Genomic DNA, 22,761 nt, shown 5'->3' on the forward strand with positions numbered 1-22,761 from the left:
TCCTAGGCCTCTGAGGTGATGTCTTCTTCCTGGTCATGAAATCTTGCTTTTCTTTCCACTTCCTCCCACTGCCTGTTTTCCTCTTCTTCCTTAACTCCTTCCAGCAATCCCAAAAGCAAGGGAGGACTGAATTTTAGGCCGATCAAATTGGCCTGCAGATTTTGCACTGACTGTTTGTAGAGGGGTACCCTTGCCAAGGCCTCCCTCATCCTGGTTGGAGAGTGGTATTCTCTTATCTTCAAACTGTGGGGCAGTGTGTTCCACCTCCTTGTGCAAGCATGAAGGCAGTTATCCCCCAATATTCTTTCCATGTCCTCAAAGTGGGCAATAGCTTGAGCTTGTCGCTCAATGTAATCTAGTAAATCCTCAGGGTTGTTGGCCAAGTGTTGGTGGGCACTTATCAATGCTTAGGGATCCTTCGGCTTTGCTCTGATCACTAGTGGCTCACTGAGTTCCCTGTGCATAATATTTTGAACCTCTGCTGCCCGTTTTTCCTCATGATTCATCCAAGAGGCCATGGCCATAAGTTGCACGTCTCCTACCATAGCGTTGGGATCCCACAAATTCATATTTGGAAGGGCCAAGTTGTGAAAATAAAACTCTGATAGCTTAGCCTTGTCCTCTGATGAGCTACTGTCACATAAAGCCATAAATTGATGATAGTTTTGAAATGGAGTAGTGCCCCTTTGGGCCAAGGTGTTAATCTAGAATTGCAACCATTGATCTTTAAGGTACAAAGCGTATGACTTGGCAGACTGCCTACACTGTATGGCCTCTATTGCCCAGCTGGCCATGCAGGCCAGTTGGGATTCCTTCTCATGTACCTGCTGCCTTAGAGACTGTATCTCCTCTGCTGCCTCCAACTCCTTCTCCTGTAAATGTTTTGTTAGTGCCTCTATCTCAGCCTGCAGCGCATCCTTTCTTTGCTGTTCATCCAAGGTTTCTTTGTCTGTTGGAGGATTTTCTCGTTGATGCTGTTCTCCTAGAATGGAGGGCCTGTCTTCCTTATGGATTCCCTGTAGTTGTAGCTGCTGGCTCAGCAACTCGTTCTCTTCCTGTAGTTTGACCCTCTGACAGCTTTCCACATGCTACACCATGGCCAATTCTTTCCTTGACTCCTTGAGTTGTTCTTCTAGGGGGGCTATATCTGCCATACCCTTGGACTTGGCAATCCTCATCCAAGTGTGAGTCCTAATTCTTTCTTCTTCCAATGCAAAGAATAGCGGCACCACAAATTTCTGGGGAATTATTTTCCCAGCTTCTAACAGGTTATAGTATGAGCCCAAACTGGGCTGAGGGCTTGGCTCCAATATTTGTTCTGTCCTTTCTTCTTCCTGTGGTTGTTTGGCCGCCTTTTCCTCCAACTTCTCGGCCTCTTTTAGCTTAGCCCGACTTTCCTGTAGAGCTTTCTCGGCTTCCTGTAGAACTATCTTTGAGTCCATTGTCTTCAGTCTTTCTCTCCAGGTGGAAGCTTTTGGGCTTCCTCGTTCATAGGTGACAGAAATCTTTGAAGGAGACCCTTCTTTTGGTTTAGGGGCTATGTCTTTAATGACAATTGGCTCCTTTGACTGCGGCTGGGGTCTGCCTACTTTGATTCATGTGCTCCTTCTTGCCTTAAAGTACATGGAGGTTTGCCTCTTTCGCTTCCCTTTTTGTTTTGGAGGTGTTTTTAAGGTGGCTAGCACAACTGCTACCTCTCTTCCCAATATTTCTGGCGATTTCCCTCTTTGCTGTTCTGTTTCCATGCTTCCTGTAGAAGCCTCTGTGTCAACTATTTCTGCCTGTATTGTGGCCATTTCAGGATCTGTTTTTACTTTTTGTTTTGGTGTGACTTTTGTGGCTGTGCCAGCCTTTCCTTGGGATGTTTCTGCCTTCTCTTCTCTCCTTTGCAATCTCTTTTCCCTTGGTGTCTGTGGTGTTGTTCCTTGCTCTATTTTAGGCTCAGCAATTTGGCCCTTTTCCTCTTTCTCTTTTTGTCCTTCTTGTGCTTGTTTGTCCTGTGTTTCTCTACCACTGGTTTTCTCTCCTACTTCAGTGTGTTCCCCTTCTTCACTGCTGGATGAGGTGAGCTCCTTGGCTAGAATTCTAATATCGTCATCTTTGGTCATGTTTCGGAAAATTTCCCAAGAGAGGGAGATAGTGTAGGTGTGGAGGGCATCTTCTACTAAAAGTTTGATGAACCCATGATGGGCTAACTGATCTGGTGTCCCTTCTTTCAATTTCATGCCACATTCACTTAATGACTGCAGAAGAAAATAGGGGATGCTCAACTTTTGTTTTGGAGGTAAATCCATTCCATGTCTTAGTTCATTCAACAACTTGAAGTGATAGCCGTAGACAATGCTGAATCTCCCTTCACAGGTAATGTATTTCATGATTTGGAAACTAACTTCGCTCCAAAGACGAGGTAAGCTGGTTCTCCGGACCCCGTTCTTGTCCTCTACAGGATGTTCCTCAGGCAGGAAGAATGCTTTCTTGGCTGCCTAGCCCAATGACCTTTCTTCTTTGCTCCAAGATTACCCTAATGGGAGACCAGTAACACGACTGATGAGCTCAGGGGTAACTTCTAGGGTCAAACCCCTAAAATTCACTGTGTCTTGTGTCTTTGATTCATGTTTTAGGGACATTAAGAATTCCTCTGTTATCTCATCATCATGACCCTGAATTTTGTCATAGAAGGACATCCAATTGGCACAGGTGAAGAGGTCTACCACCTCTGGATGATCACACAGCTTGCTGGGATCTGAAGGTTCTTTCCTGATAAACCCTCCTGGCATGGTGAGAGTGCTCTGTTCAGAAGAGGGAATGTTGTTTATGGATTTATTCCCTGAACTTTGAGAAGGGATTTCAACTATCGATTAGCACCAATTACCTGGCTTTAAGACTGTTGCTGCCCAAAATTCAGTTGTTCGTTTATGAAGGAAGAAATTGGGTTTCCATAGACAGAGTACAGAGCTCAATGTTTTATTCCTAGCATACATTCAAACATGGAAATTTAAATTCTTCATACACAGGCTAGCCCTCATAGTTGCATATCTTTCCTACAGGAGAATTTTATTTTTAACAGGAACTGTGGGGGAGAATTTTGATGCACAAACGACTGAGAAATATCGTGCAACACACAGGAAAACTGCTATTTCCAACTCACAGGTGGATTTTTCAGACTCCCTAATTTGAGATAGTTCAATTCACCACCTTTTCGAAACATACCATGCATGGAAGAGTGTTTTCGAGCCTACCTCTCTCGGAACTCAAAATTTGACGAAGAAAAGTCCAAGCTTTTCTGCTCCAGAAAGCTGTGCCAGAATTCCTGTAGAGCGGCTTCCTGTAGAACTCTTGCCGGCTTCTGCAGGATGTCACTGCGCTTCTGAACAAGCCTGGGACGCGGGAGATTTTTTTGAACAGGCTGAAAAACTTGGTGGAGGATCACGGGTTAACAGATTTCAGAGGCAGAGGACGTGGTATTCGGCCGAGAAGGTTGCAAGTGCAAATGAACAGCGGGTGGTGAGAGTCTTCGGCCAATTATTTTTTAATTGCGGCGCAATTCATGGCGAGGGGATGAGGTGGCCAGACCGAACCGTTGATCCAACGTCATGGTCATCATTTCTCTGCGTGTCCCTAATTGCCATCACCTCCTCTTTGCCATTAACCGTCGCCATCACTGCCAGTCCCAATGATTTTCCCCAACTGGACACTCCACACGTGTCGGCTGCACATCTCGGTAGAAAATTTGAATGTAACTGAGCTTATTCAGATCCCATGAAGCTATGTAACTGGCTGAGGGTGGCTAGTTGACTGGCCACTGATCCCGTTCAATCTTAACCATTTTCACAGTTATGCAGTTTTCAAAATATGGTTTATGCAATTGACGAATGAGTTTAGACACTTACCTGCGTGGCCATGGACGTGTTATGCAGACTTCAGGTCTTGGAACCACAGCTTCACTTGCTGTTGCCACGTGCATGGGTATTAGAACCCATTCCTCCATTCGTTGATGCTGCATGTACGAGTTTTGGAACCCGATCCTTTGGTTGTTATCGCTGCATGCACAGGTTTGGCTTCAACGCACAAGTTTGGCTTCATTTCGGCTGCCGAGGATATTTTCACGTCCAAGATGAGCCCTCTTCATGTTCCCTTTGTTGCTTTCGGCCGTCCCTGTCTTCAGAGTATGTCTTTCCAGAGGGATCAGCCACTACAGGATTCCTGTAGGATATCCTGTAGCTGCTTCTCCTCCTGGAATGCAGGCTAAACGAGCAGGGCTATATTGCTGATGAGGGATTTGGTTGATGAAGAGTCTAGACGGAGATTGACAGGTAGGGTGAGCTAGACATCATTGTTTAATTTGTCGCTGAAAAAAATTCTTGCTGGTAATCTGAGGAAAACGAGGTTTCTGGTATGACTGTGCAGGAACATATAACCAAGTGGGTGACAGAGGTGTACAGAGATGAAACAGGGTGCCATATGGTGATGGGTGGAAATAGGGGTGGCTGTAGGACTATCAAACAGATTCCAACCTTTAGATTCCCCTCCAAAATCGATTTTGGCTTGCTCGAAGGTTCTACAAGATGTTCCCTGTAGAAGACATAGACTTCCTGTAGAAGAGGCAGAGATTCCTATAGAAAGTGAAATCTGAACCTGAATGTGATCAAATCCTAGGAAGGGCGAGTGGTCATGGAGGAAGTGCCTGTGAGGATGTTTTGTAGACTGGTGCGAACCCCTGTCCTTGTTTTGCATGACCTTCCTAACTTGCAATATATTCCCTGCAACCTGCAATTATTCCACATAGATTAGGCCTATTTTTTTTTTTTTTTTTGAGAGAGACAGCTGGGGTGCCTCCATGAGGTTTTCACCCTCACTATCTGCCCCGGGTGCCTCTAAGAAGTTTTCAGCTAGGGATCTTTTTATTTCATTTCTTTGTTTTTTCTTTTTTGATGCTCAAGGTGTGAGTGGAGTAGAGACAGGGCCCTGCTCCACTACCAACACTGATTTGTCCAAAGTTTCAATGAACTCCTACCACTTTCTTGTAGATTTTCAATCGATGCCCATTGATGATCATGGTGATGGCTTCTTCATCAATGGTCCTGATAAATACTGAACCATTGTCATTGCATTTCTCCACTGTATATGGTCCTAACCACCTTGTCCTCAGTTTCCCTTTGAAATCCTTGTATCTTGAGTCATACAACAACGCCCAATCTCCTGGCTGGAATTGCTTTTCATTAAGGTGTCGGTCATGCCATATCTTCCTCTAGAGTTGAACTACTTCTGAGTGGAGGAGGGCCTGCATTCTCTGTTCATCTAATCCATTCAGTTGCAGTAATATTTCCCGTTGTGCATGGCTGAGATCTAGGTCCAACTGAGTTGCCACCCTCAATGTGTTGTACTCGAATTCTATGGACAACAAAGCCTTCTTCCCGTAGATCAGTTCATAAGGTGTGAAACCTGTTGTAGTTTTCCAAGTGGTGTTGTAGGCCCAGGTGGCCTCAACCAAGCGATCTGCCCAATCCTTCCTGCTGCTGCTCACCACTTTAGTCAAAATCTCTTCCAGCGATCTATTAGTAACTTCCACCTGCCCATTAGCTTGCGGATGATAAGGGGTGGAAGTTCTGTGCTTGATCTTGTGATGAGCGAGCAGGTGTTCAATTAGGTTAGAGCTGAATTGACTTCCTTGATCGGTGACTAGCTCTCTTGGGTAGCCAAATTTGTAGAAGATATTTTCCCTTAAAAACTCAGCCACTTTTCCTTCTGTCGCTGCCTTGATTTCCTTGGTTTCTGCCCATTTTGTCAGGTAGTCTGTGCACACAATGATGTAAAACCTCTGCTTTGAAGGAGGGTTGATAGGACCCACAAAATCCATGCCCCACTTCTCAAATGGCTCGAAGGTCACTTGAGGTTGGAGGGGCATTCCATCCCTTGGAGTTGGCTTCCCCATCGTTTGACATCGGTCACATTGGCTGATGTATCTTCTAACATCTTGATGAAGAGTGGGCCAATAGTAGCCTGCCTATAGAATTTTGAAAGTAGTCCTTTTCGCTACAAAGTGACCTCCACAGGGCCCATCGTGACAGGTCAGGAGGATGTCGAAAACTTCCTCCCTAACACAACGCCTCAAGATCTGATCTGGGCCAAGTTTAAATAGGTTGCCCCCGATCCAAGTGAATGGGGCACTTTTCCTTACAATTTTTCTCTTCTCTCTTGAGGATAGGTGTGGAGGGAACTGTCTGAGACCAAGTAATTTTCTATATCAGAAAACCATGGAGAGAGCATTGAAATAGCAAACATGTGTTCGTCTGACATCTAGTCATCCACTATCCCTTCTTCACCTGCAGGCAAATCCAATCTAGACAGAAAGTCAGCAACAACATTTTCCTTACTTGGCTTGTCCACAATGGTCAAATCAAATTGCTACAACAAGAGTAACCATCTAATGATACGAGCATTCACATCAGGCTTATTCATTAAATATCTAATTGCATCATGATTAGTGTGTATGAATGTTTGATAACCAGTGATGTAGTGTCTGAACTTGTTTAGGGAGTGGACTACAGCCAGGAACACTTTTCCGGTTACATCATAGTTCATCTCTGCCTTGGACAGGGTTTTGCTGACAAAGTATATGGCATATGGTAGTTTCTCCTCAACTTGTCCTAAGGCTGCCCCTATGGCTTTGTTTGAGGCGTCAGTGTGGATGTGGAAAGGTAGGGCCCAGTTTGGATCTCTCAAGATAAGGGCAGACACCAGCTTATCTTTCAACTCATCTAGAGCCCCTTGACAGTCGTTAGTCCATTTAAACTCAACATCTTTCCCTAAGAGGCCAAACAATGGCGAGGCTAGCTTACTGAAATCTTTAATGAATCTTCTATAATATCTTGCTAAGCCTAGAAAACTCTGAACATCTCTTACCTTTTGGGGAGCCGAAACCTTTTGGATGATAGCAATTTTGTTAGGATCCTCCTGTAATCCTTGCTGAGAAATGGTATGACCTAACACGGTCCCTTCAGTCATTAGGAATTCACATTTTTCAGGACTGAGGGACATGTTCATCTCAATACACTTGGTTAAAACTTTTCCCAGGTTATACAATGCTTCTTGGAAGTTAGACCCATAGGGAGTAAAGTCGTCCCTATAAATTTCCACCAAATCGAGAACCAGCTCAGCAAATATGCTCAACACTGCTCTCTGGAAAGTGGCAGGAGCGTTGCATAGCCCAAAGGGAAGGACCCGGTAGGCAAAGATTCCCCAAGGACAAGTGAAGGTGGTCTGATCTTGGTCTTCTGGGCTGATTTGGATTTGATTATACCCGTTGAACCCATCTAGGAAAGAAAAGAACTTCTTCCTTGCCAGCCCATCTAATACTTGATCTATGAACGGCAAAGGGAAGTGGTCCTTCTTGGTGGCTTTGTTAAGTTCTCGATAATCTACACAGATTATTCACTTCCCATTTTTCTTGGGTACAAGCACCAGAGGAGAAACCCATTCGCTGTCCAAGATGGGGTAAATGAATCCTGCATCCAAAAACTTTTGCAATTCTTCTTTAACGATGTCCTTAAGGGCTGGATTCATTCTCCTCTGAGGCTGCCTGACTGGTTTTCAATCCTCTTTGATGTAAATGTGATGGGTACAGACCGAAGGGTGGACTCCTTTCATCTCCTTATAGCTCCAGGCAAAAGCATCCAAATGGTGGCTCAATAAGCTACAGAGCTCCTTTTCCTGGGAGGGAGATAGGGATGAGCTGACCTTTAAGGTTCTTTCAGGGCCAAATTCCACATTTTTAACTCTGGGTGAGGTCGGATCGGCCACACAGAGGTCCACTAGAGCGCTGGCTTAGGTACCTTCCACTAACTCCTCTAACGATAGTGCACTGGGAGGTGGATTTTGAATCAATTTCTCGATCATGTCATCCTCAGTTAGAGGACCTCCCTTAGTAGCTTCTACTGTGCACAATGGTGTAGAGTAGACTTCACCCTCATCTCCCTCCTCAAACCACAGTGGTAAGTCATGATCCAATAGAGGTTGGGCAGGAGGGTATAGGACTAGCTGTTTGGACATAAGCCCATTCTTCATGGTCATGCTTCCAGCTCTACAACTGATGTAAGCATCCGCGGTAGCTAGCCAAGGAATTCCCAAAATAAGGGGGCATCCAGTGAGTTTTTCCTTTGGCTGAAGGACCAAAAAGTCCGCAGGGTACTCCCAGGAATCAATAGAGACCAGGACATCCTCCACAATCCCTTCGGGAGTCACGATGGAGCAGTCTGCCAACTGCAGTACTGTCAAGATCTTTCTTAAGGAACTCTGAAGGTTGAGTTTGAGCATAGTGTCCCTGGTCATCACATTATTGGCAGCCCATAGATCAATCAAGGTGTGGGGGATTATGGTGCCATTGATGTGGACATCAACTACAAGACTCCCAGGGTCCAAATATTTTGGACAGATTACTTGTCCCAACATCAGATCGGACAATTATCCTATGAAATTGATAGTCGGGGCATCTCTCTTTCGCTTGCCTGGGTGCCTGAAACACTTCTCCTTGATCAATTTGTTGTAGATTGGTACATCTTTTATGGCCTGGAGAAGTGGGATTTTCACACACAACTATTTAAGTTCTCCCAGAAGTTCAGTCTCCTCTAGGTTTGGTTGCTTGGCTATTGTTAGTCTCTTAGGAAAGGATGGAATGGATTTGGGTTCACTTTCCTGTTTCTCTTCCTCTTCTTCCGGGGGAGGAGGTTGGTGATCTGGAAGGACCTTTCCAGATTGTAGGCTGATCTCCTGAATCTCCACATCATAGGTAGGGCATGTCGTCTCTCAAGTGTATACCTGCTGGGCTTGTCTATTGTTGGGGTTCGGGTTTGGTTGAGTAGGCATTTGGGGTTGTCTTGGACGAGTAGGAGGTAATGGTTGTGGTTGAGTAGGAGGTGGAGGTAAAATAGTGGGAGGAGAGTTTTATTGGGGCTTCCACCCTGGTTGATGTGCATTCCACTGAGGTTTAGGCTGGACATGAGAGTGAAACGAATGAGCAGCAGGTTGAGTATGGTATTGAGATGGATAAGACCAAGGAGGAGGTGTGGACCAAGAAGGATGAGCAGGGGGCCCCCAAGAAGGCATGTGAGTGGATTGGTTGGGGTTGTAATAAGTTTGGGATGTTCCTTGCATCCCTTGCTGGTAAGGTCTGGACCCATGCAACCTCCTTTGGTTAAGGAAGTAGAGTGGCTCAGTGGCCCCTTCAGCCCCTTGGTACATGGATTTAAGTCCAGGTAAGGTTGGGCACTAGTTCGTGGGGTGGTCTTCCTCACAAACGAAACATACCTCCACTGAGTGCAATGGACACTCGTTCTTAGGATGCTTTCTTGTACATCTGGGACAAAAATGGCCAAAGCCCTCTCAGCTTCCTCTTTCTTCTACTGGATTCGGAAGGTATCCAATTGCATGGCAATGGTCTATCTCATCTCACTTTTGAGGTCTTCCATCTGATTAGAAAACTCATGCTTGGAGAAGGTGGTACTAGCTGAGAGTGGATTCCCCCTACCTCGTTTCCGGGCTGCCCTAGAGTGGTTTCTAAACATAGTCTTTATGTCCTCATAAGGTAGTTGGTAGATGTCTCCTCCAACTAGCAAATGGAGGGTATCTAGAAGGTCTTCGGGGACTCCTCAGAGCAGAACCAACTTCAGATATTCGGGGTCAAGCGTGCACCTGGCCCATTTACAGCTAAGTTGGAACCTTTCCTCGTAGTCTTCTAAAGACTCATCGCTTCCCATGGTCATCCGAAAGATCTCTCCCTTTGTTTCCTTTGACCTACAGTAGTCCCGGTATTTGTTGTGAAAGGCTTGTTGCATTTGAGCCCAAGTTGTGATACTGTTTCCAGGTAACCCCATGAACTAGTGTAGTGCTGCATCCTTGAGGGTAGAGGGAAAGAGTTTCAACTTTTGCTCGTCTTCTGCATAGTCATAGGTTCGACAAAGGACAAAAAAATCAAACAGGAAGGTATCAGGGTCTTCAGTGGTCAATCCATGGAAATGAGGTAAGGCTGAGGGACTTATGTTTTTCATCTTCATGTCCTTATTGGTCTCTCGGATGGGAAATGCACCTTCTATTCTCTCCTCATCTTCTCTACCGTTTCTGTTTTCAGCCACGGTCTCAAAAGGAATGTTTTCTTGCTCTTCTTCTATTATAGGATCTTCGTATATCTTAGTAGGTTCACCTATAGGTTCTCCTGGATCACTGCCACCAAAGAAGAGAGAAGGGTGACTCAGTGATGTGGTGGGGGTGTTGGGTAGGAATTTTCCGGTATTGTCTCTGTTCCTATGAGGCATGAAATGAAATATTTTTGTTTTCTTTTGCATTATTTTCTACTTGTACCTGCAAAACTGAAATAGATTGAATTGCAACTAGCTAAAATCTATCTTGTTGAAATGAAAATGCGGAATTGAAATGAAAGCAGGAAAGGACTAATCTATTTTGTTGAAATGAAATTGTAGGATGAAATGCTAGGCTACGCTTGCAGAATTGAAATTGCAGAATTGAAATGCTAATCTATGAAAGCAAGAGAGGTCTAATCTACTTTTGCAGAAATGAAATTGCAGAATGGAAATGACATAAACTACTTAGCAGAAGGTTGTAGTAGGAAATAGAAGAAAAGCAGCAATCACAAATACTTTGACGCTTCCCCGGCAACGGCACCAAAAAGATGGTGGACTCCAGTATTGCAGCAATAATGCTGCAACTCCTAGGGCTCCCTTCTCTACTTTTATCAACCCGGTAGTTCGTAACAAACTTGGAAGCGACGGTGCTATATGCACAAGTACTAGCTCTTGCTGCAGCTGTCACTGGATCAGCCGGCACAAGTCTGTTAGGAGCTTAAGCCAACTTCTATGAGCTCTCAGAAGAAGCTTTTAATGGTGATGGATGAAAGCTAACTCAAAGGAAGCTAATCTACTTGCAACAAGAAGTTGAATGCTAGAAAGGAACGCAAACCCTAACAAACCCTAGTTTTACCGACTAACCCTACTGGTGCAAGTAAAAGGATGAAAGCTATAGAAATGGATGCCATTGACTCCTAGAAAGGTAAAATGCATGTGACTAAGCTACTTCTGAAGAGAAATATGAAGAAAACATCTTTTTGCATTTTTGAGTAATTTGTCAGGATTATTGTGTATATGCCTTAATTGTTTTTTGATTGTGCAGAGGTTGACTGGCGAAAGGAAATGGAGGAGGTGCTTGCAGGAGGTTGGGAAGGTTAGAAGAGGGCCTAAGGGGTCCCTAGCACCCTTCCAGAGAGTTTCACGGTGATCGGATTCCAAGAAACCGCTTTCGTGAGCTTCTACAGGAAGTCTGCAGGGGTTCTACAAGATGTTTTGTGGCTTCTACATGATGTTTCTACAGGATGTTCCGAAATGAGATTTTTTAAGGGTTGATGGTGGAATAGAGGTGAAGAAGTGGGTACAGAGGTTGGATGATGATGTGGAGGGGTCCAGGACCTGGCGAGCGAAGCGGGTGAGTGAAAAGGATGGCTGGATTTGTTCAAGGAGGGGTATAGCAATGTTGCACAAAAATATGGAAATTAGGTCAAAGTGAGGGAACGTAGCAAATGTGAGGCAAGAAACAGAGTTGGAGGACAGATCAGGCGGTATTGATGGAGTAGGGGTAGGCAAAGAGGTATCACAGGTTCTTTGCAAGTTATTTTCCAAACTAATCAAACAAAGACTCAGAAAACCAAAGACGTCGCTATTTTAACCTAATCTGACCTGAATATCAGCAAAGAAAATGAACATAAGTTTATTGCAATGAAATCATGTGAAATGCTATGAAAACTAAGCAATCATGAACCTGAACATGTAACCTCAACTGGTATCAACTTCTGCAAATGAGAATCTAACACTAACAATTGCATGAGGAAGCAAAGACAATGTTTTTGGTAGCGACAAGGACACCTTGGTCTCAGCTCATGGTCCCACAGAGGGAGAGGTGAGATCAGGGGTGCTTGATGGCATTTTTTTGAAGATCTTCCCTATTATTAACCTATCAAATCAATCTGAACATGAAAAGCCTTTTTAATCATCAACAATGACCTATGTGATCAAGTAAAACTGTAATCTACTTAACATAAATTATTTGATAAAGACATTCAAAACATATAATAGTACACAAAGGAAGCCTTGGCACTTGGTTTGGGCCCAACCCCAAGAGCTACAGGCTCCTAAGAAAAAGCTCAGACTGATGCCAAATGAAACTGCTTTCCATTATTCAAAAATAACCATGTCACAAAGAAAGTTGTACAACAGAAACTACAAAATGAGCTAAGAAACTAGCAGCACTACAGTGCAGAATACAACTGTTAAAAAAAAGTAACCTACGAAGGCTGGAAGCCTTCCTATTTATACACTATGAGGATCTCCAACAACCCTCCTTAACTCGAGGGGCTCGGCTTCTCAAACTGCCAGTGATCAGTCACTTTACACAAAACTGCTCAGTTGCCCTTGGGAATCCTTTTCGGTGGCCTGCTGAACTCCATGCTGAGGGTGGAGAATTCGAGGAAGGGGCCATTTAGTGCAGGAGACACCCTTCCTATGAATCCTCACCCTTGTTCCCTCATGCTTGGCTGTCATCTGGTTCATAAATTCTTTGCTTTGGTCCAAAATTTGTCCAAAAATCTTCAATAACCATGTGTTAGCCTTCTTGGTCAAGTGACTATCCTCATTCGTTCAACTCACATAAATATACTCAAAAAACATGCATAAACTATGAAAAATGGTGGATTGATGAAGAACAATAGGCAAAATGAGCCCAATAAGTTACCCATTTTTGGGGCTCACCACACATAAATTTGCAGTCCTTAATCACTTGCTGCACCTTCCTGCGTCCTTGCTGCTCTAACTGTGTCCGCTTTTCCCACATGAGAGAGCCTTGTTTCTCCTTCATATACCCAAGAGACAAGGAAAGAGAGGAGATGTGAGGATGAGATGAGTGTGCTAATGCCTCAATGTCTTCTCTACTTATATGCCACGTTGAGGTTTAGCTGGGGGTGTGCAACACTATTTTACTTGCTAGCCAACCTTGAAAAATTGTTAAGAAATACAAATAAAGTCATATCTCCATGAATACATGTTGGAATCAGATGATCGTTTGATCAATCCTACACCTCTCGATGATAGGAATCCAAGAAAAATATTAGGTGCCATAAGTAAGATGACCCACATGGAGTTTGGCTCTAGTTGCCAATTTTTACAATGATTTTAGGTCTATAAGATATCTAAGGTTGTCTCCTTGATCAGCCCCAAAGGAAATAATGAAAAATGCATGAGATCATTCTCATGAACCATGTTGAACTTCGAAACATACTTGATAATTTTGGCAACATGACTCACAACTGAAGAAGGATCACCATCGAACTTTTGGACATTTGTCATAACACTTTGTAACCCATCGATTTGGATACTTAGGAATATCCTTGACATCCAAAGCACAATACATTTCATGTAGATCATAAGGAGCCATCACCTTGCATTTTGCATAGCAAGAAAATGTGGAGTTGCCAGGCTAAAATTAAAATGCCTTACGAGATGCTTGCTTCACCCTACAAGCATTGAGACATTGTAGCTCAATGAAGAAACATGCCTTCAATCTTCTGATGGAGTCGCCATATGAGTAGACTTATCCTTCTCCATGGGATAAGCTCAATCAAGAAAATGAAGCTTTGACTTTAAATAACGACAAGGTTGAATCAAATCCTCCTTGACAATAGAGAGAAAAATGTTGCCACAAAATCTAGCAAGTATTGTAGAGGGTTACCCTACAAGGAAACCACTAGACCAAATGACAACAATAAGTTATTGGCCCACTGTCACCTCAACCACTAACCACTGCTCTTTAGGGATTTTCACCAATGGGAGGAGTCTTGGTATGTAGGTCACCTATAAGAGATATTCTAGGCTTAGAGGTTAAAGGTGGCACAATAGACTTCCAAAGGATGGCTCAACCTAAGTACAAGGTTTAAATAAGGATGAAGAAGAAATTCACATCCCTTAGAGAGGCTAATCTAGGGCATGCAAAACGTAGGGTTTGAGTGATAACATGCAAAATGGCATATCCTAAGGTTAAAGTACCGAGGAAAAGGTTTCCAACAAAAAGTATTAGCAATCCAATGGAATATGAAACCTTCAAGAAGCGCTTGAGTTGAAGCTTAGCCAAGCTAGGGTTTAACCTAGGGAAAAATAGCTAGGGAAAAATCAATTTTGGAGAAAAATTGAGAGATTAGCCACCAAAAGGAATAATTTTGAGGCAACCACTTTTATTCTTGATGCAGAATCCTTCCAATGCCAAAACTTCGTCTCTTAGGCAATTTCACTTCAAGCCCTAGTTAGGCCGCTTATGCTTAAGTGGCAAAAATAAGAGAGCTCATGTTAGGCTTTTCCCCACATGCTAATTTGTATGTCCCAACCATCTTTTTCTTTTTTATATTCTTTCTTTTACTTTTGTTTTGTTGACATTATATGCATTTTTCATTTCCTTCCGCTGCATCAACCCCCTAGGGCAAAAGTTTTGGGCCCTACCTAGGTATGTGGATGTATGGGTGCCAAATCCTAAAGAACCAATGGTCAGATGAACCTGAAGAATGGAGGTGAGATAAGAGCTCGTAATGTATGATGGAAAGTGGTATGGCTTAGGGATAGATGGAAGTATGATACCTCAATCAATGCTTCCCAAGTAGTGCCCCCCCTATACCCACTGGGCCATTAGTGGAGGTCCCACTAGATTAGGACTGAATATTAAGCCCCATTTAAGGTGAGAGAAGATGATCATGATCAAAACCCTTCCTTCTTCTAGATCACTCCATAATCCATATCAAATGCCCAAAAACAAACAAGCATAAGCACATGATTGCAACATGATTAAAGTACCTTTTGAGTAGAAGCCCACCTTTGTCCATGTGCTCATGTTGAATGGGTGGGAAGCATATGGATGATGCAAGTGGTGGACATATAATGGCATATCATCAACTAGTGGTGACTATTAGGGGCTGCTGGCTATGTGGTTGACTGATTGGCTGTCAAGAATAGGAGAAAAGTTTTCTCCTAAAGGATTACCCATTTTGATGGGTAACAAGGTGCACTAGTCTACACATGTGAGTTTACTAATATAACTCCAAGGGCCAGTTTAAGTGGTTTAATTGCCATGTTGAAGCCAAGGAAGTAGTGAGGTTGAATTCCCTTAGGTGACCCCTTGGGGTTAGGTGCAATGTTACATTTATCGTTATCGAAAATTTATTGCTAGGGTTCAAAATTTATTTTATTGGCTATATCAAGGAGAATATATTGGTTAGCTTAGGTCACCACTTTTTAAAGGGAAAACAGAGGATGTGACGTGAAGAAAAGTATCAACCAAAAAGGTCAAGGTATCAACAAATAATTATATGAAAAAAATACAGAGGGGATTGTATGAATCAAGCTGCATTACATACTGTAGTTTGTATTGTGGATACCATTCACAATTTTAAGAATTGAGGTATCAAATGCATTATCAAATCCAGGAGTCGAATGCCCCCATTTTTTAGATGTCATGATGTTTCCCAAGCAATAACTGATCTTTTGAAAAGAGTATCATTTTAAGTCCAAGGGGAATAAAAGGACCACGAATAGAAAAACCTGTGTTTTAGTTAAATTTGATTTAAGGTTTTTATAAAAGGAAAGTACCTTTTATTATCCAATTTTTTATTTTAGAAAAGGGTAATTTAACAAGTGATTAAAAAAAGATTATCTAGTAAAAGTATTCCTTGATATTAATAGAAAAAAAGGTATTAGACATACTTTTTAAACCCTAAGCTCATCTTGAAAAATCAAAATGGATAATTCAAAAATGAAAGAAGGAAGATTCTCCTATAAAATTTGTCCAATTATAGATTGCAGATAATTTTCTTTTAAAGGGAGTATCCAAAGAAGAGAGATTAATATCGTTATTAGCATAAGTGACAAGGAAAATTGCATCAATATTAAAATGGCAAGTCAGTTATCAATTCCAGAATCAAATATAGGTGAAGAGAAGATATTTTTGGCAAGAAACAATATGAAATTAAGGACCTACAAGTGACAATTGATGATTACGAATGTAACTATCTCAATTTAGTGTCGTAAACCATGTCTGATGAAAAAATCATTATAATTCTCAGTTTACCCAGGTTTGAAAACTAGGTACGTTCATGTTAAACATGGAGATTTTTTTTTGATGTTTCCTTATAAGAAGAAGATGATCACATTCCAAGACATAACAATGAAGTTAGAATCGATAATACTTTCATTAGAAGGCTTTAAACATATTTCGAAATTGATGTTTCAAGAGAATAAAAAAACAATATTAAAGAAGCAGAAAGACTTAGAAGATGTCATCTTGAATAAAAACATAGAAATTTCTCAGAATCATAGTCAGAAACTACTTGCACAAGTTAAGAAATGTAAATATATGAAGCACAAATTAGAACAAGAAAATGAAGCTTTCAAGAAGAAACTCTTTGGATGTTTATCAAACATTGAAGAAAAAGGAACAAACACTGATCCAAATAGTTATAGATTCAGAATGATTCCAATCCAATTGAAGTGAAGACATAGAGGCTATAGATGATTCTGAATGTCACTATCTCAATTTAGTGTCGTAACCCATGTTTGATGAAAAAATTCGATATAATTCTCAGTTTACCCAGGGTTGAAAAACTAGGTATGTTCATGTTAAACATGGAGATTTTTTTTTTATTTTTCCTTATAAGAAGAAGATGATCACATTCCAAGGCATAACATTAGAATCAATAATAATTTCATTAGAAGGCTTTAAACATATTTTGAAATTGATGTTTCAAGAGAATAAAAAACAATATCAAAGAAGCAGAAAGAATTAGAAGACGCCATCTTGAATAAAAACATAGAAATTTATCAGAATCATAGTGAGAAACTACTTGCACAAGTTAAGAAATGTAAAGCTATGAAGCACAAATTAGAACAAGAAAATGAAGCTCTCAAGAAGAAACTCATTGGAAGTTTATCAAACTCTGAAGAAAAATGAACAAACACTGATCCAAATAGTTATAGATTTAGAATGATTACAATCCAATTGAAGTGAAGACATAGAGGCTGTAGTTCAAAAGACGGAAACTTCAATTGAAGATCCAACGATAGATGAAGCGACTTCAGTACATGAATGAAATCAGATACTTTAAATAAATCATGAAATCACTACAACTAGGATAAGGGAAAATCAAATCACAAGAACTCGTTATCGACACCCAAATTATAAAAACGAACATCTCACCTAGTCTGCATATCTGTATCACTTAGACCAGAAACAATTGATTTATGTTCCAAAATATATCAATGTCAACATAATCTAGTCTTGTGATAACAATTCATCCCGAGTATCCAATAACCACAAGGTTCCACAAAAGATTGATTTGGGATGGTTAGATCATTTCATAGTATGACAATTTTGTACCACACTCAGAAGTTCATATCGTCTTGTATCGTTGAAGATGTCGGTTTTGAGAATTGAGAAAGACTATAAGGCATTACGAGACAAAAGATGATATCAAGCATTGCCATCCATAAACTTTGATGACAAAGCTTTTCTAGAGGGGAAGACAATGTTATGAACATAATATATAAGTAATAATTAATAAATAATTAACATATTGAAGGGGCAGCTTGCCTAGTATATAAACAGGGCCTTCATTTGTAACCATATCATATCATATCATATCTCTTGTACATTCAACATTCTTATATATAAATATACTACTTGTCCTATGATGGACAATTTCATATTTTAGAATTATCATATCATATCTCTTGTACATTCAACATTCTTATATATAAATATATTACTTGTCCTATAATGGATAATTTCATATTCCAGATATTCTGAATATTCTGCTGAATACAAAATTTGTTGTCCTATAATGGATAATTAGATATTCCAAATATTCTAAATATTTTACCGAGTACAAACTTTGTTCGTTACAATACCCCTGTGAACAGCCAAGACAAAGCGTGGGAACAGATTACTACAGTTTCAATCACTGAATATGCAATGAAGGAAATATCTGATACTATATAAGAGAACTCTAAGACCATAAATGGATCTATAGTATGCAATTGAAACTTTGGAAACATCAATTACCAAGCTGAAGGAGTTAATGAACGGACATGAAAGATTTTAGTTGAAAATGTTGAAGGTAGTAGATAAACCTACTATTCTTGTTGTCCCTTTTGTTATTTAGTTTGTCTCTTTAGTCTTTGCTAGAGCTATTCCCAGCAAATTTTGAATGTGCTTATGTTTGAGCTGCTTGATAAAAGAAGCCTGAGTTGTAGAAATCAATGCTTAGGGGATTGTGCTGGTTTGCCATTGCAGTAGAGGATTTTGTAACTATCAATGTTTTGGGTACTTTTAATTTTAATGTGATGATTTGGTTTCCTTTCATAAAGAAAAGGTGTTCCCAGGTAATTCTCTCACTTCCAGCACCAACAACAGAGGAGGGTCGGAAATTTCTTGAGTCTCTTCCTCTTAGAAATTTCATTATATATATATATATATATATATATATATATATATTATGCATCCACTCTATTTGCTTCTGTTGTCAGCTACTTTTCAGGTCGAGCCTAAAAACTGCCAGATGCATGTAATAAACAAAATATGCTCCAATAAATATCAGATTAAACATTAATGATTCGTTTAACCCTCTGCAACATAAGCATTAACGAGGTGTAGCTACCAGTATCGCTTCTAACTAGTTCCTTTGTTTATGATTCAGTTGGCACTTCACATATGTTTCACTAGGTAATTGGGTAACTTATGTTCTTGTATATGCAGTACCTCTATGTGCTGCTTCTTATCTATTGATATGGGAATCTGTAGAAATTCATCCTATCTGTAATCTCTGCATTTATGGATTTCCATGCATGTTGTGAAAAGTAGTTTAATACCTGTGAGCTTAAACATTACACGAGAGACAGAGAGAGAGAGACTTCACTTATGTTTCACTGGGTAACTGGGTAACTTATGTTCTTATATATCCAGTACCTCTATGTGCTGCTTCTTATCTATTGATATGGGAATTTGTAGAAATTCATCCTATCTATAATCTCTGCATTTATGGATTTCCATGCATGTTGTGAAAAGTAGTTTAATACCTATGTGCTTAAACATTACACAAGAGAGAGAGAGAGAGAGAGGAATCTGTAGAGATTCATCCTATCTGTAATCTCTGCATTTATGGATTTCCATGCATGTTGTGAAAAGTAGTTAGAGAGAGAGAGACATTACACACGAGAGAGAGAGAGGAATCTGTAGAAATTCATCCTATCTGTAATCTCTGCATTTATGGATTTCCATGCATGTTGTGAAAAGTAGTTTAATACCTGTGCGCTTAAACATTACAAAGAGAGAGAGAGAGAGAGAGAGAGAGAAACTACCTGTTCACTTAAACATTACAACGAGAGAGAGAGAGAGAGAGAGAGAGAGAGAGAGTAAACTACCTGTGCGCTTAAAAATTACAACGAGAGAGAGAGAGAGAGAGAGAGAGAGAGAGTAAACTACTTGTGTGCTTAAACATTACAACGAGAGAGAGAGAGAGAGAGAGAGAGAGAGAGAGAGAGAGAGAGAGAGAGAGAGAGAGAGAGAGAGAGAGAGAGAGAGGAATCTGTAGAAATTCATCCTATCTGTAATCTCTGCATTTATGGATTTCCATGCATGTTGTGAAAAGTAGTTTAATACCTGTGCGCTTAAACATTAAACATGAGAGAGAGAGAGAGAGAGAGAGAGAGAGAGAGAGAGAGAGAGAGAGAGAGAGAGAGAGAGAGAACTTTTTTAGGTCTTGCCTCTATTGTTGGAAGTACATGTTTTTATTTGAGAGAGAGAGAGAGAGAGAGAGAGAGAGAGAGAGAGAGAGAGAGAGAGGACTTTTTAAGTCCTGCCTCTATTGCTGGCAGTACATGTTTTTATTTGGAGGGAGAAAGTGTCAGTTACATCGAATATTTTTCCTTGCAGAATATGTGTCTATCAATCTCATCCATATATTGGTTTGCTACAGGTTATGTATGCAGCTATATGAAGGAGAGTATCAAATAGAGAGAGAGAGAGAGAGGAATTTTTAGGTCCTGCCTCTATGGTTGGAAGTACATGTTTTTATTTGGAGAGAGAAAGTGTCAGTTACATCGAATATTTTTCCTTGCAGAATATGTGTCTATCAATCTCATCCATATATTGGTTTGCTACAGGTTATGCATGCAGCTATATGAAGGAGAGTATCAAATAACTCAAGAAGCCCTTGATGAGTTCTTTAAAGGATGGGTTTTTGTTCAAGATGTGTCTTGGTATATTCCTTCAGAGGCAGAAAGACAAAATGCCCCTTGGTGCATAGCTCAGAGTTCTCATTTATCTATGAAAAAATACCTGTAGATTGTGGAACTCTATGTTGTTAATGTGCTTGTGAAGGGCTTGGAAAATGAAGAACTTGCTCTGAAATGGTTGGAGAAATTAAACATATTGGAGGAATCCAAGCAGGTATATTGCTTAGATTCAGTTGAAGTATTTTGTTCCGATATCTGGGAACTTGACTTTTATCAGTTTTTTCCTCTTGGAAAATGAGGGCATCTGTGGGGCTGCATTCGTTAGATTAGGGAGGTCATGATTTATTAAACGAAGTAACTTGATTTGTACATTCAACATAGGTTCTAATTCCAAAGTTTGATGGTACATGAGTGTGGAAACAGTGCCTTGGTTTGTAGGTGAAGTTGAGTTTAACGAGGTTCTCTTTTTCAACTTTGTTCATCATGGATCTTTTTTGTATCCCTTCTTCTGAGCCATTTAATTTTTTTGTATATTCAATGTCTGAGTTTATATAATAAAGCTTCATGTGAAGCCAATTGAATTTTTCTTTCAAATCTTGCAGGAAATTGCACTGAAGATAAAATCAGTTTCACGGCTTCAAGGATCAAAATCTGTTAAATGTTTTTCCCATCCTTCCTCCAACCATGAACAGAAATTATCTCAAGCAAAAGATCTTTCGCTAAGCAAGGGAGTGACTGAATTCTCACAGATGAGCAAAGCTTTGTCTGGAAGTAAAGAACATTTACAAACCGTTGACATTTGTATAGGTTCCAAGGAAAAATCGGTTGTTTCGAGGTTCTTAAAGTTGGTCGAATCATTGTTCTTGTGGTTTCCTGCACTTCCTCTAAGTCTGGGAAATCTTGGCATAGCATTACCTCAGGGGAAAAGCATTCTCATTTTGGCCTCTACTCTATTTATCTTTTATCTTTTGAAAAGCAAGTCGAGTTATGCGATAAGGCAAGGATTTTCCTGCCCATTTTATAAGTTTGTAGGCAAATAGTTTGAACTTATTTAGCTATATGTGAAAATGGGTTGTGGTTTTCTCCTATGTTATATAAGAGGTTATATCTGTTTATTTTATGCATATTGGTTGTATTAGGTCTTCATATATGAGATACGAGTTATTACTTACATAGGATATAGCTTATAGATATCATAATTCTATTAATTTAAATTTTAAACGCATGTCTGATTATTTTATAATGTTTATTCCCCTCCACCTGTGCTAAAACCCTTTTGGATTCAGCATACAACCAAAGTCAAAATGAATGTTACTGGTAAAGGAATGAATAGTAAGTTTTCAAGGGATGGTGGCAGTGCCTGATATATAGCATATCTGATGGTTCAGATGTTGACTAGTTGAGTACAGAATACAAGTAAGATCAACTAATCAATGTAGAATGTAGACATTGATTTTGTATCTTTCTTCTGTTTATCCAGGAAATTAAAGGAACAATCACGAGTGGTTCATAGGGTTCTGATAGACTTTTGGCAACTTGCATTCAATGTATAATTAAATTCACTAGCAGCTGTACAACCTCTTCCCTCAGCACCTCACGTGGGCAGGTAGAAGTGTCTGTTATACCATACTTGTTTGCCATAATGTAATGTAAGAAGTCAACATATGGAGTTCTCTTTGCACTAGGAATTCAAGAGTGTTGGACTAGGTGAAGCTGGTCCAATATCTAATGGAAGAAAAGGTAAGAGTTTTTGTTGACCATTTGTATCTTGAAATTGATCTTGGACTATTTCAAATTTATTGATTCTGTCAAGAGCACCATCAAGTGGAGTTTTATTTGTATAGTGTTTTTTAACTCGTTTTTATTATTTTAATTCATGTAATTTAAAGAAACAATTTTCTATCACCTAGAACAAGAAAATTACAGATTTCTGAAATGGGCATAGGAACTTCAGTTTTATTTATTAAAATAATAATTTTGTTGTAATGTGGTCTAGCAATGGCTTTGGCAAGAAATATATGGGAAATGTTCCCAAAAAATTTCAGCACAAGAAACATTTTGGAAATGTTTCTTGGACATTTCTTAGGTGTTGCTGACAATTTCCATTATGAAAATGTTTCATACATAGAAAGGTGCTTGAAGTTGGATTTTTGGTCAGATAGATACTTTATTATTTTAGATGATGCCTTGCTATCTTGGGGCTACAAATCAAATTTTAGGATGTATTTCAATTCTAGTGAACTTTGAGAGTGAGGTCACAATTAAAATTTTGTAGGCCTTGTTGTCGCCTGAAGTGTACACCCAAGGTGCAACGCTCAGAGTAGGGGCTGTCACTCTGATCCCTACTCACTCTGTTTAAGCTATCTCCTAAGGCAGACTAAGGGGGGTAGTCCTTGAAGGCAAAATAGATGAAGAACTTTTTGAGAATCAACAAGTTTAG

At 40.3% G+C, this 22,761-nt stretch overlaps 1 pseudogene across 1 annotated transcript; it reads left to right on the forward strand.

Moving 5' to 3' along the window:
- The first annotated feature begins 3,900 nt into the window (after positions 1 to 3,900).
- Positions 3,901 to 22,009, forward strand: LOC149176960 (protein APEM9-like; annotated as a pseudogene). Its single transcript, XR_016258366.1, has 3 exons — positions 3,901 to 4,052; positions 20,250 to 20,535; positions 20,924 to 22,009. The product of XR_016258366.1 is annotated as a protein APEM9-like (transcript).
- Positions 22,010 to 22,761: the final 752 nt, after the last annotated feature.

Source organism: Pinus tabuliformis, chromosome 4_1, assembly GCF_031772625.1.
Source record: "Pinus tabuliformis cultivar Carrire ecotype Pingquan chromosome 4_1, CPIR1, whole genome shotgun sequence".
NCBI lineage: Eukaryota > Viridiplantae > Streptophyta > Pinopsida > Pinales > Pinaceae > Pinus > Pinus tabuliformis.